This window comes from Chiloscyllium plagiosum, chromosome 30 (genome assembly GCF_004010195.1).
Source record: "Chiloscyllium plagiosum isolate BGI_BamShark_2017 chromosome 30, ASM401019v2, whole genome shotgun sequence".
In the NCBI taxonomy this organism is placed as follows: domain Eukaryota; kingdom Metazoa; phylum Chordata; class Chondrichthyes; order Orectolobiformes; family Hemiscylliidae; genus Chiloscyllium; species Chiloscyllium plagiosum.
The window spans coordinates 36,923,762-36,934,871 of record NC_057739.1 but is presented as its reverse complement, the minus strand read 5'-3'; positions in this window follow the sequence as shown (position 1 = coordinate 36,934,871).

The window sequence follows — 11,110 nt, the reverse complement described above, 5'->3', positions numbered from 1 at the left end:
TCCTGTGGGTATATCTTTACCTTTTAATACTTCTTGCTCTGTTTACATTGTGAATTCCTGATTAGGGGCTGAAATTAATTTTAATATCATGAACCTTGATTCCATTAATTTCATTGGCTTGATTCAGTGTATTGTGAATGACTACCTTTGCCAGGCTGCTTTAACATGTCTTGGGAGTACTGTATGTACTAAGGAGCATACATTCCCACTAAAACAAGTGCAATTGTGGACCGTTTCAGGAGTACATACTTAAGAAGCAACTGCATTAAACTTAAACGTAACTTATTGAATTGATAGTCTCACATTGAAAGTAATAGGTGCATTAAGTGAACACAGACGGATGGTCAGTGAGATGTGAATTGTTAGATTGTTATTAACTTGGAATTGTGGGGATCAGGAACCAGTTAATTCAGCATGTGAAAATGTATTCCACATCTAAGTATTTTGTGATGCAATCTCCCTCCTGCAATCTGGCAGAAGATACCGGAGTATTTGGTCTCTCACGGCCAGACTGTACAACAGTTGGATAAAAACAAGGACTGCAGATGCTGGAAACTAGATTCTAAATTAGACTGGTGCTGGAAAAGCACAGCAGTTCAGGCAGCATCCGAGGAGCAGGAAAATTGATGTTTCACGCAAAAGCCCTTCGTCAGGAATAGAGGAATAAACAAATGTGCAACAGTTGCTTTCCCCAACCCATCAGGCTCCTTAATGCAGTCAGATTGGACTCTGTCCCATCTGAAATTCTTTGCACGACTTTGAATTGTTTTATCATTCTTCTATTACACTATCACTTGCGTGTTTTGTACTTTATGCCGTATACGATTGTGTAGTTTGTGCTGTCCGTGTAGCACCCTCTGTCCTGAAGGAACGCTGTCTCATTTTTAATGTATCCGTTGTATATGGTAGAAATGACAAATAAAAAGCTACTCTGCTAAGTCCACAACACAGATGCTGACCAGGTAGTCGATGCAAATATTTATGGTCTGCACAAACCACCTTCCTCCTGTCTTCACAAAGTCCAGCAGCAAACATTTCCATTGTTTTCTTTATTGCTCCTACCCTATGCAGCTTGATCCAAACACGTCCTTTAGTAATACACTTTGTTCCAATTTCTTTGTAAACTTTCCTGACTTAACCATTCAATTTATTAACGCCTGTCACATTTCTGAATGAGTGTTTTGGTCTCCCCTGAAAACAGAGCATCTTCTATATTTGTTGTGATCCCAGCTGATGGATATTATTGGACGAGCCTGATCCAGACTGAAGTCTGGCTTGATAGATCATATTTTGCAAAGAAAATTTAGGTGGGGTGGTCTTTCACTGAAACACAAGCACACCATGGGAAGGACGGTTTTATTGATGAAGAGAGATTGTGTTTTCTTTGGAACAGAGGAGAGTGAGGGGCTTATAATTGAGATGAATAAAATTATGCGGGACATAGACAAGTTAGACAGGAAGGAAATTTTCCCCATAGTGGAGGGATCAGTGACAAGGGACATGGATTTAAGGTAAGGGGCAGGAGGTTTATAGACGATTGTGGTGAAACGGTTAAAAATTATGTCCCAATACATGTGTAGGAAATTTTCCCCATAGTGGAGGGATCAGTGACAAGGGACATGGATTTAAGGTAAGGGGCAGGAGGTTTATAGACGATATAGGGAAATACTTTTTCACAAGAGTTATGGCGATATAGGGAAATACTTTTTCACAAGAGTTATGGGAATCTGGTTCTGCTCGTAAGGGATCCCTTAATAGTTAGATGTACATTTATGATGCCAAGGCAGACAAGGCTATGGGACAAGTACTGGAAAATGGATTAGAATATGCAAGTGGTTGTTTTTGACTGGTGCAGATTAGATGGACCATAGGTCCTTTTTCCTGTTCTGAAGACCTCAAACGCTAATGGTTTTAACAATTTGGTTTACCATGAAAAAAGTGAAGATAAAATAGAACAAACCAAATTTAATACAATTTAAATATTTCAAAACCTGGAAAAAGACAATTTTACCTATTCCCAACACCATCATTTACACTACTCAAATAAGATCGTTCCCTTCTTTGTCACATCCATAGTTTTTGACTTAACTGTTTCTTTCAATTCCTAGTCTTGAGCATTTGAAAATTGTCTTTTCCTTGATTTTTTTTTTTCAAATGAATTTAAACTTTGTTAGGTTGAACTAACTCAGTAGAATTTTAACCAAACACTTCTGGTCTACAATATTCATACAGTGGTCGCCTATTTCCTAATTATTCTGAACTTTTTTCGCCAGTAGAAACAGTTATTACATATAACTTCAGCTAGGTCTTTTGCAAACTGAAACCAAGAGCTTTACAATTTATGTTTTTTTTTCCCAAGCAATAAAAAATATTTCTTGATTCTTCTAAATTGAAAGCAAGCTAATGCTTTTCAATGTTTATTCTTTTCTATCATAAAACTCACAATGCAAACAGGTTCCCATTATCGCTTCAGTTCAGGATCTGCTGTCACTCTCTCGCATAGTATTTTAAAAATCACGACTCCAGAAAGTCTGATAAATGAATTATTATACTCCCCCAAACATGTACAATGTACCATTTATTAAATATCAAATTCTAACTTTATATTAATAAATATAAAGCTCACACCTTGCATCAAACACCTCTTATCCGAGCATTCTTTTTATTATCTTAAAAAATCACTCTTCAGCCTTCTCTATTCCCAGTATATTCTGTTTTCTGTACTTGTTGAATTTAGTACCGTCTTTTCTTTTTTTTTAATGCTCCTGAGAATGGATTATCATGCATTACTTTTTTCACAACATTGGACAACTTTGTAACTTTTAGGAATTTATAAATCGGTAACCCTAGATACCTTCATTCCTCTGTCTCATTAAACCTCTTAAATTATGTCACTATTCCGTCCTATATTGTTTATGTTGCGTTGTACAAGTTTTTGCTCAGTGTTGTCAAATCTACAAGATTGAATTGTATTGGGAGTAAAGGAAAGTAAATATTAAATATATTCTGTTGCTTGTTTACTTCTGCCATTTCACCACTGACGTCTCCTCATTACTCCCTCTACTTCTTTCATCCACCTTCCTCTCCATAATTATTAAATTTCTCTGATACGATGCCTGCCAACTGTACTGGTGAACTTTCCGTTTCCCAAGATTCCGATAACCCAACTTTCAGTTTTAGTCTTCTGCGTGTTGATATTGTCTGTGGTGTTTGTAATGAGGTTAAGGTGGACCTAATAGAATGAGTTTCCTGAATTGGGCTGTAAATCTGGACAATCGGGGAGACCTGGGGGGGGAAAGAAAAGAACAAGAGTATGTGTCTGACACCTGCACACACATTACATTGGTGCTGGGGATAACTAAGTATTCCTGCTGTCAGGCAGTAGTGTGAGGAAAAAGATAGAAGAAAAAAATAGAAGTGTCAGAGGTTCTGCCCATTCTGAGCTGGCTCTGAGGGAGCTGGATCAGTGCTCCCTCAGAGCTCCATTTGTGCCAGGGAGGACACTGACTCTGAGCTGGTGCCCACATCTAGTGTGTAAAAGGAAAAAAAAAGAAAATGAACAAGAGTATCTGACACTGGAGTCCATGGACCACGTATATATTGGTTGTAGGCATTTGCACTCCCATTTTAGTTACCTGAAGGACCTTCTGCTGTGTTATTGGTTACACTTCAGCCCCTATGCTCCTGATCCTCTGGTAGAGAGATGCAGGCAAGTTGGAGAATGCCTGGACCTGTTTAAAACCAGCCTAGCCAGGCCCAGATGCAGACCCACAAGGACAATGGGCCATGGAGGGGATCATTTTTGCTGACTGTCTGCCCCTCTTCTGTGGCTATGTTCTGGCCCGGGTGTCCTTGGAGAGGGAGCATGTGGAGAGGGAGATCTGAGCACCGAGTGGGTGGAATGCATTATTTCCCCTTCCAAATCTATTTTGATTTGAATTCCAACCCTCCCCCTTCACTTATCTTTCATGTCAGTCGCTACCAGGTTTTGCTTGTTGCTGGTTCTCTGGGTACATGCGTGTTTTTTTCTGGTGATGGGAATATTGAATACTAAGCTTTAATACAAAGTACGTATAGTTACAAGTTGGAACACTCTGGGAATGTAAATAGCAAATAATAATGCATTGAGTTGCTTCCCACTGGCAGATATACACTGGTGGTAATGCCACTGGACAAGTCTGTAATGGTTTTAAATTTTCTGTACATGCTTCCAGTCACAGCTGACAATAACAGATTCTGTACACAGAAAGATCTGGTCCTGGCAAAACTGAAACAGCTGGTGGTGATAGGGCGCAAATAGCTGTCACAACCAGAATTAAAACATTTTGGAACTGAAGAGACCAGATCAAATAGAGTATGGCATATTATGATAGGGCTGAAAATGTGTTGCTGGAAAAGCGCAGCAGGTCAGGCAGCATCCAAGGAACGAGGAGAGGGTGGATCTCGTCAAGTGGTTCACTGAGCAGACTATTAAAGTCATTTGTAGAATGTCCCATCACCAGAATTTTTCAAAAAGTACCAAGACATCACTTGGCTGTTGGTGAGAAGGGTACCACCTGAGATCCTTAATGCATGCCTAGTCAGTCTGTGCCGCCACACATTGCTCTCAAAGCAGGTGTGCTGGAGGTTGGGTGTTCAAACTGTCACACATCCCATGCTGGAATGTGCCTTTGCAAATGAAATCTGGGGGAAGATGCTCTGTGTTCCCTGCGACACGCACGGAGGCAAACATCAATAGCGCCTCGAGGACCATCAACTCAGTGAAAAATGCTCTTTGGTCTGCCTGAAACTTGTTGGTCCAGCAGAACAAGGAGTTGAGCCCAAACCAGTGTTGTCCAGGACTATGTGCTGAGGAACATACTAAAAGCTTGCAGCAGCTGCTGCTCAGGTGCAGTTTAGAAAGACCACTGTCTTAGGACCATTCAATTATTGGACCCTCCTAGTGCCTCAAATGCATGTAAATATCATCTTGTAGGTGTAAGAAATGTCTTTCATTTAGGGAGCAAGAGTGATTGTCCCAAGCAAAGGTCACTGCCAGATACTGACTGAACTCTACCAGGGTCATCCAGGGGTTTCCAAAATGAAGATGGAATGTCTGGTGGCCAGGATTGAATGCAGACATAGCCATGTTAGTGGGGCTGTTCCCAGAGTGCCAACAAGGACATACATTACTGCCAGTACCTCCTTTTTTTTAATTTCAAGAATGTACTTTATTCATTAAAAAAATAGCTTTGTTTCTGCATAGACACACCAGTTCTGTTCTGTAGAGTAGCATACCAAGGAGGAGAAAGTGAGGACTGCAGATGCTGGAGATCAGAGCTGAAAATGTGTTGCTGGAAAAGCGCAGCAGGTCAGGCAGCATCCAAGGAACAGGAGAATCGACGTTTCGGGCATAAGCCCTTCTTCAGGAAAGCATACCAAGGAAACAAACAAACAAACATCGGATCTAGCAGCATCTGTGAAGAGAAATCAAAATGAGCAGCATGGATGAGTTGGACCAAACGGTCTGTTTCCATGCTATATATCTTTATGACTCTATGACCCCAAGCTTAAATGAAAGACATTTCTTACACCTACAAGATGATATTTACATGCATTTGAGGCACTAGGAGGGTCCAATAATTGAATGGTCCTAAGACAGTGGTCTTTCTAAACTGCACCTGAGCAGCAGCTGCTGCAAGCTTTTAGTATGTTCCTCAGCACATAGTCCTGGACAACACTGGTTTGGGCTCAACTCCTTGTTCTGGAAGACCAACAAGTTTCAGGCAGACCAAAGAGCATTTTTCACTGAGTTGATGGTCCTCGAGGCGCTATTGATGTTTGCCTCCGTGCGTGTCGCAGGGAACACAGAGCATCTTCCCCCAGATTTCATTTGCAAAGGCACATTCCAGCATGGGATGTGTGACAGTTTGAACACCCAACCTCCAGCACACCTGCTTTGAGAGCAATGTGTGGCGGCACAGACTGACTAGGCATGCATTAAGGATCTCAGGTGGTACCCTTCTCACCAACAGCCAAGTGATGTCTTGGTACTTGTTGAAAAATTCTGGTGATGGGACATTCTACAAATGACTTTAATAGTCTGCTCAGTGAACCACTTGACGAGATCCACCCTCTCTTCTTCCCACAGGATCTCTATGACACTACCTGCTGACCACTTCCTGATGGACTGGTGGTCAAGGTTTTTCTTTGCAAATTTCTCCAGAAAATGACAGGTGATACGGAATTGTCCAACTATTTGGAGTGTTCCATGACAATGAGGCCAGTCCCACCCTTCGCAGCACCAGGGACAGGTGGAACTTCAGTATGTAGTGAAACTTGGTATTCGTGTACCAAGGGTTTATACACACCTTGATGCAGCTGCATACAAAGATTGCCCTCAGAATGAGGGAAATGTTGGGTATGTTCTTTTCCCCCCTTCTCCAGAGTTTTGTACATGGAGTCCCTTCAGACATAGTTCATCTTAGACCTCCAGATGAAGTGGAAGATAGCTTGGGTGACCGCAACAGCAGTTTCAGGTAATGGACCAGACCTGCACCACATACAACAGTGCGCCTCACACCTGCTGACCAGGTTTTTATTTGCAATGGAAAGGGAGCAGTGTTCCCAAAAGACCAGTTTACCTTGGCAATGTGCTCCTTCCAAGATTTTGGCCCCTAACTATATTCCCAGCACCTTCAGGTAATCAGTCCTGATGGTGAAGGGGAAAAAGGGTCAGTCAGCCCAGTTCTCAAAAAACATGGAATTGCTCTTGTGTTGAATGACCTTGGCTCCCAAGACCAGTTGAAACTGGTTGCGGATGCTCCTGAGTATGCATAGACAGCAGATTCAAGTTGTCGTCCATTTACAGGGAGGCATTGACTTGCATGCCTTCGCTACTTGGAATAGTCGTCCCTCTTAGGCTCCCAAATTTCCTGATGGATTCAGCAAAAGGTTCTATATAACACAAACAAGACAGGAGAGTGTGAGCAGCAGTTGAGTTCTTTTTCCTGAGATTCTTACACACTTGATGCAACTGCAATATGCCAACTTCTGTGAACAGCAGCCACATTTTATTAAGCAAATACAGTACAAACTTTGGAGAAACTCTCAATGCTCTTCACCCTGTTTGCGAAGAGTGTCGAGAAAGGAACAGCCCTTTCTTTATACAAAATCTTTACATCACAGTCAGTAATACCCACAGCCAACCCCCAGCCACTCTCCCACAGTCACATGCCACTCAAGACACAATGCAGTGACCAAATCATCTCCAGAAACAATTATGTAAATCATCCCTTAATGGTCAAATCTGTTGCAAATCATTTTTTAACTACAAGTCAGAATTCCAACTGTAATGTTTTTATTGATTTTGATTAGGATGATGTTGCAAATGTAAACTATCTCTGAATAGTGGGAGACGGTTATGTACATGGCTTTGAAGGGCAAGGGATGTAAATTTACTTACATTCTACCTGTAGAACAGAGACATCCCACCCTGTCGCCAGGACATCCAATTTCCTGCAGGTCAAGAGAGCAAATTAACTCTTTAATATCACACACACCTGCCTGACTCTGGATCTGATCAGGAAGTTTTCAGATTCCCACCCATCGATTTGAGACTGCACTAACTATGTTGATGTAGAGTAGTCAGATCCGGTTGCAAATTCCCTCCCCAAAACCCATTTTGGACAGCACGATCCACACGTAAATGTGCAATAACCTGTCAAAGACCTTCTCCTGATCCAGGCTGATGAGGCAGGTATCCAACTCCTTGTCCTGCAAGTGGGTGATTGTATCCCCGAGGTGCACGAGGCTCTTTGAGAAATTCCTGCTTGCTTGTCCTGCTTGCTACAGGTTTGGTCAGGGTGAATCACTGATCCCAGAGCGGATCTCGCCAGGTTGGCGATGACCTTAGGATTTTGTAATATGTATTCAGCAATGAAATTGGTGACCAATTTCTAATTTCCTCCTGCTTATAGGTGAGGGTGATCATACTTAATGGATTTGCACATGCTACCTGACAGAAACACATTCTTGGTAAATACAAGGACTGCAGATGCTGGAAACCAGAGTCGAGATTAGAGTGGTGCTGAAAACGCACAGCTGGTCAGGCAGCATCCAAGGAGCAGGAAAATCGACATTTCAGGCAAAAGCCCTTCATCATACTCTTGTACACCTCCAGCAGGTCCTGGCCAATCAAGTCCCACAGAACCGAATACAACTTGTCTGGTTAGCTGTCACTTCCGAGAGTTTTATTCTAAGGACGTGAGCTTTGGTCAGCTCATCCAGCCCCTCCCACGTCGTTCGTCCATGATAAAGGACAGGAATAACTGGTAGGTTGCACTCTGTGGGCTGTGTGTCATACAGACTGGCATAAAAAGATTTGCTGATCCTCAGTATGTCAGACTGAGATGATGTTACTGAGCCATCTTCTTCTTCCAGAAGGTGTACAAGGAGAGCTCTGTGCTCAGCAGTTGAACACCCAGCTCTCCTTGTGCACCTTCTGGAAGAAGAAACGTAAGCTTGTCTCATCCTGCTCCATTGAGCAGACCCTGCACTGCAAGATTATCTTGGAGACCGCTAAAGCAAGAAGAGAGGCTTGCTGGTTCTTCACCTCTTGGAGATCCTCTGTGACATCGCCCTCATTCGTCTGCAGCAGGGGTAAGTTCTGCATCGTGTTTTGGAGTTTTCAGTTATCCCCATCTCTCTCTCTCACCATCCAAACACCTTTTGATCTTCTCACCAGACTAATGGAGACTCAGACTCTCTTTTGAGTTTCTCAATGTTTTAGGGGGTCAACAGTTTCATTTTCAGCTTTCGTGTACCATTGCTGGTCCACTGGCTGTCCCATAAGTGAGAGAAGAACAGCAGCTTGACATCGGTGGATCTGACTGAGAACATGAGACGCAAACAGGAAATCTATCCTTGAGCAGATAGACCCGTCTGGCCATGACCTGGCGTATCTATTGCTGTGCTGCATCTGCAGAGGTGCTGAAGCTGTCATGCATATTAGTGACTTTAACTGTTTCCATCCGGAATCCAGATGTGGAGTCCAGATCACTGACAGTCCTTCTGGATTCCTGATGAAGGGCTTTTGCCCGAAACATCAATTTTCCTACTCCTCGGATGTTGCCTGACCTCCTGTGCTTTTCCAGCACCACTGTGATCTAAACTGTGGTATCCAGCGTCTGCAGTCCTCACTTTTGCCGAGTCCTTTTGGATTGTCTATCTGCATTGGAGATGCACTTGAAGTCTCCAGCCAGAATGACCAATTTGGACATCACCAGTAGCAGTGCGAAGCTACTGCAGGACGGCCAGCCACTCTTTTTGCTACAGCGGGGTACGCGTTAATTAGTTTTAGGGGAGCATTTCTGTGCATAATTTCTGCTACACGGAGGTGCCTGACCCCCATACTTAAACTTCAGAGATGAAGAAGTTGCTTCCTCGTAGCAGAATATCCAGATCGGAGGAACAGCTATCGTTACCCCTGACAAATCGAATGCCTGTGGGTCCATAAGCTTGACCATTTTCAGTAGCTGCTGAGGTCCTGCAGAAACTGGAGGTCTGCTTTGATGTTGGCCAGGTAAGACAATGTGTAAACACATCACATAGTAGATTTAACGGTATGCACGTTTAATACTAGCAACTTTAAAACCCTTTTAAGAGGTTGTAGATTTGCCCAATATCCATTCACCAGTGGTCTTGTCACTGTCATTGAGGGACTCCCTATATCCCTGTGGTGTGGGTGAACTATTGAACACTCTCCGCACTGAGATAGCCATCCTGTTCCTCCGAGATTTCCCCGATCCGGTGGTGTTAGGGTTGGGACAAACCAGTAAGTTCCTGTTCTGAGTCCCAGGGAAATGACTGTTCAGCTTCTAATTCGGAGCTGTGGTATGGTGGGTACCCCCATGGTTCCCAAGGGCTGCATTTTGGCTTCACCAGACCCCTTGGAATGTCTGTCATTCTAGGTTGGGGGTGCTTCTCTCCTCCCCGAGTGCTGAGACTCTTTTTCTATTGATAGCCATCCCTCCAAATGCCTTCATCGTCAGAAGAGTTGCTAGATTGTCCATTATACAGCTGCCTCTTCCGTTTTGCTGTAGGCCTTTGGGGGCCTGACGCGTTTTCCTTTTTTGATTGTTTCTTACGGGTACGCATGCCCCCGCCCCCATAGTTTCCTCCTTCTGCATTGACTCTCTGTTCAGAGGGAGGTCAGGTCAGTTGTGGTGCCTCTATGCTGGTTTCCTTTATCACCTGTCTGCGCTGTCCCTGCTTCTGAGGGCCCCTCTTTTTAGTTTTCTGCTGGGGGGGTGGCACCTTACTGCCCTTTGGAGGACCACAGCTCACATTGCCAATTCTGGATATCGGAGTTGAAACAATATCAGGAACACCAATGCCAGACACAAGACTCTGCTAAGCAGACATTTTACTTCAGGTGATGATGTTTGGTGTAAGAACTATGGGAATATGTTGATGTGAGGTCCGGTCCAGTGATATATTAAGTTCAGCTAAGTGCAATGGTCCAAACAAGCATGTGGACCATATGAAAGCTGCAAACTTGCAAACTGCACAGGAGCAAAATGTACCTGTCTCCTCGACAGGCTTTCCGACTGTTCCGGAACGCATAGGTACTCCCTCTTCATCAAGCAATGAAGATACCCCATAATCTGAGATGGACATGGTGGATGTTGCCACCTTGCTGCCTTTGCAGCCTAAAGAAGAGAATTAATTTCTTCTGAGACACTCTGGGTCATGAGGCAAACTACTGTGCATTATACACCATCCCCATCAAAAGCAGAGTTGGAAGAACCTGACCCAGTGTAAAAATGCCCTAGGAGAGGCTACATGATAAAGAACAAGCCTATGTCTCTAGACGTAGAGCAGAGGGATGTAGCAAATGTAACAAGGTCAGACGGATGGATGTCATAAAATATGAGCCACGAGTGTGGTGCTGGAAAAACACAGCTGGTCAGGTAGCATCCAAGGAGCAAGAAAATCTATGTTCCAGGCAAAAGCCCTTCATTAGGAACCAAAATGTCAATTTTCCTGCTCCTTGGATGTTGCCTGACCAGCTGTGCCTTTCCAGCATCGCACTCTTGGCTCTGATCTCCAGCATTTTCATAAAATATGA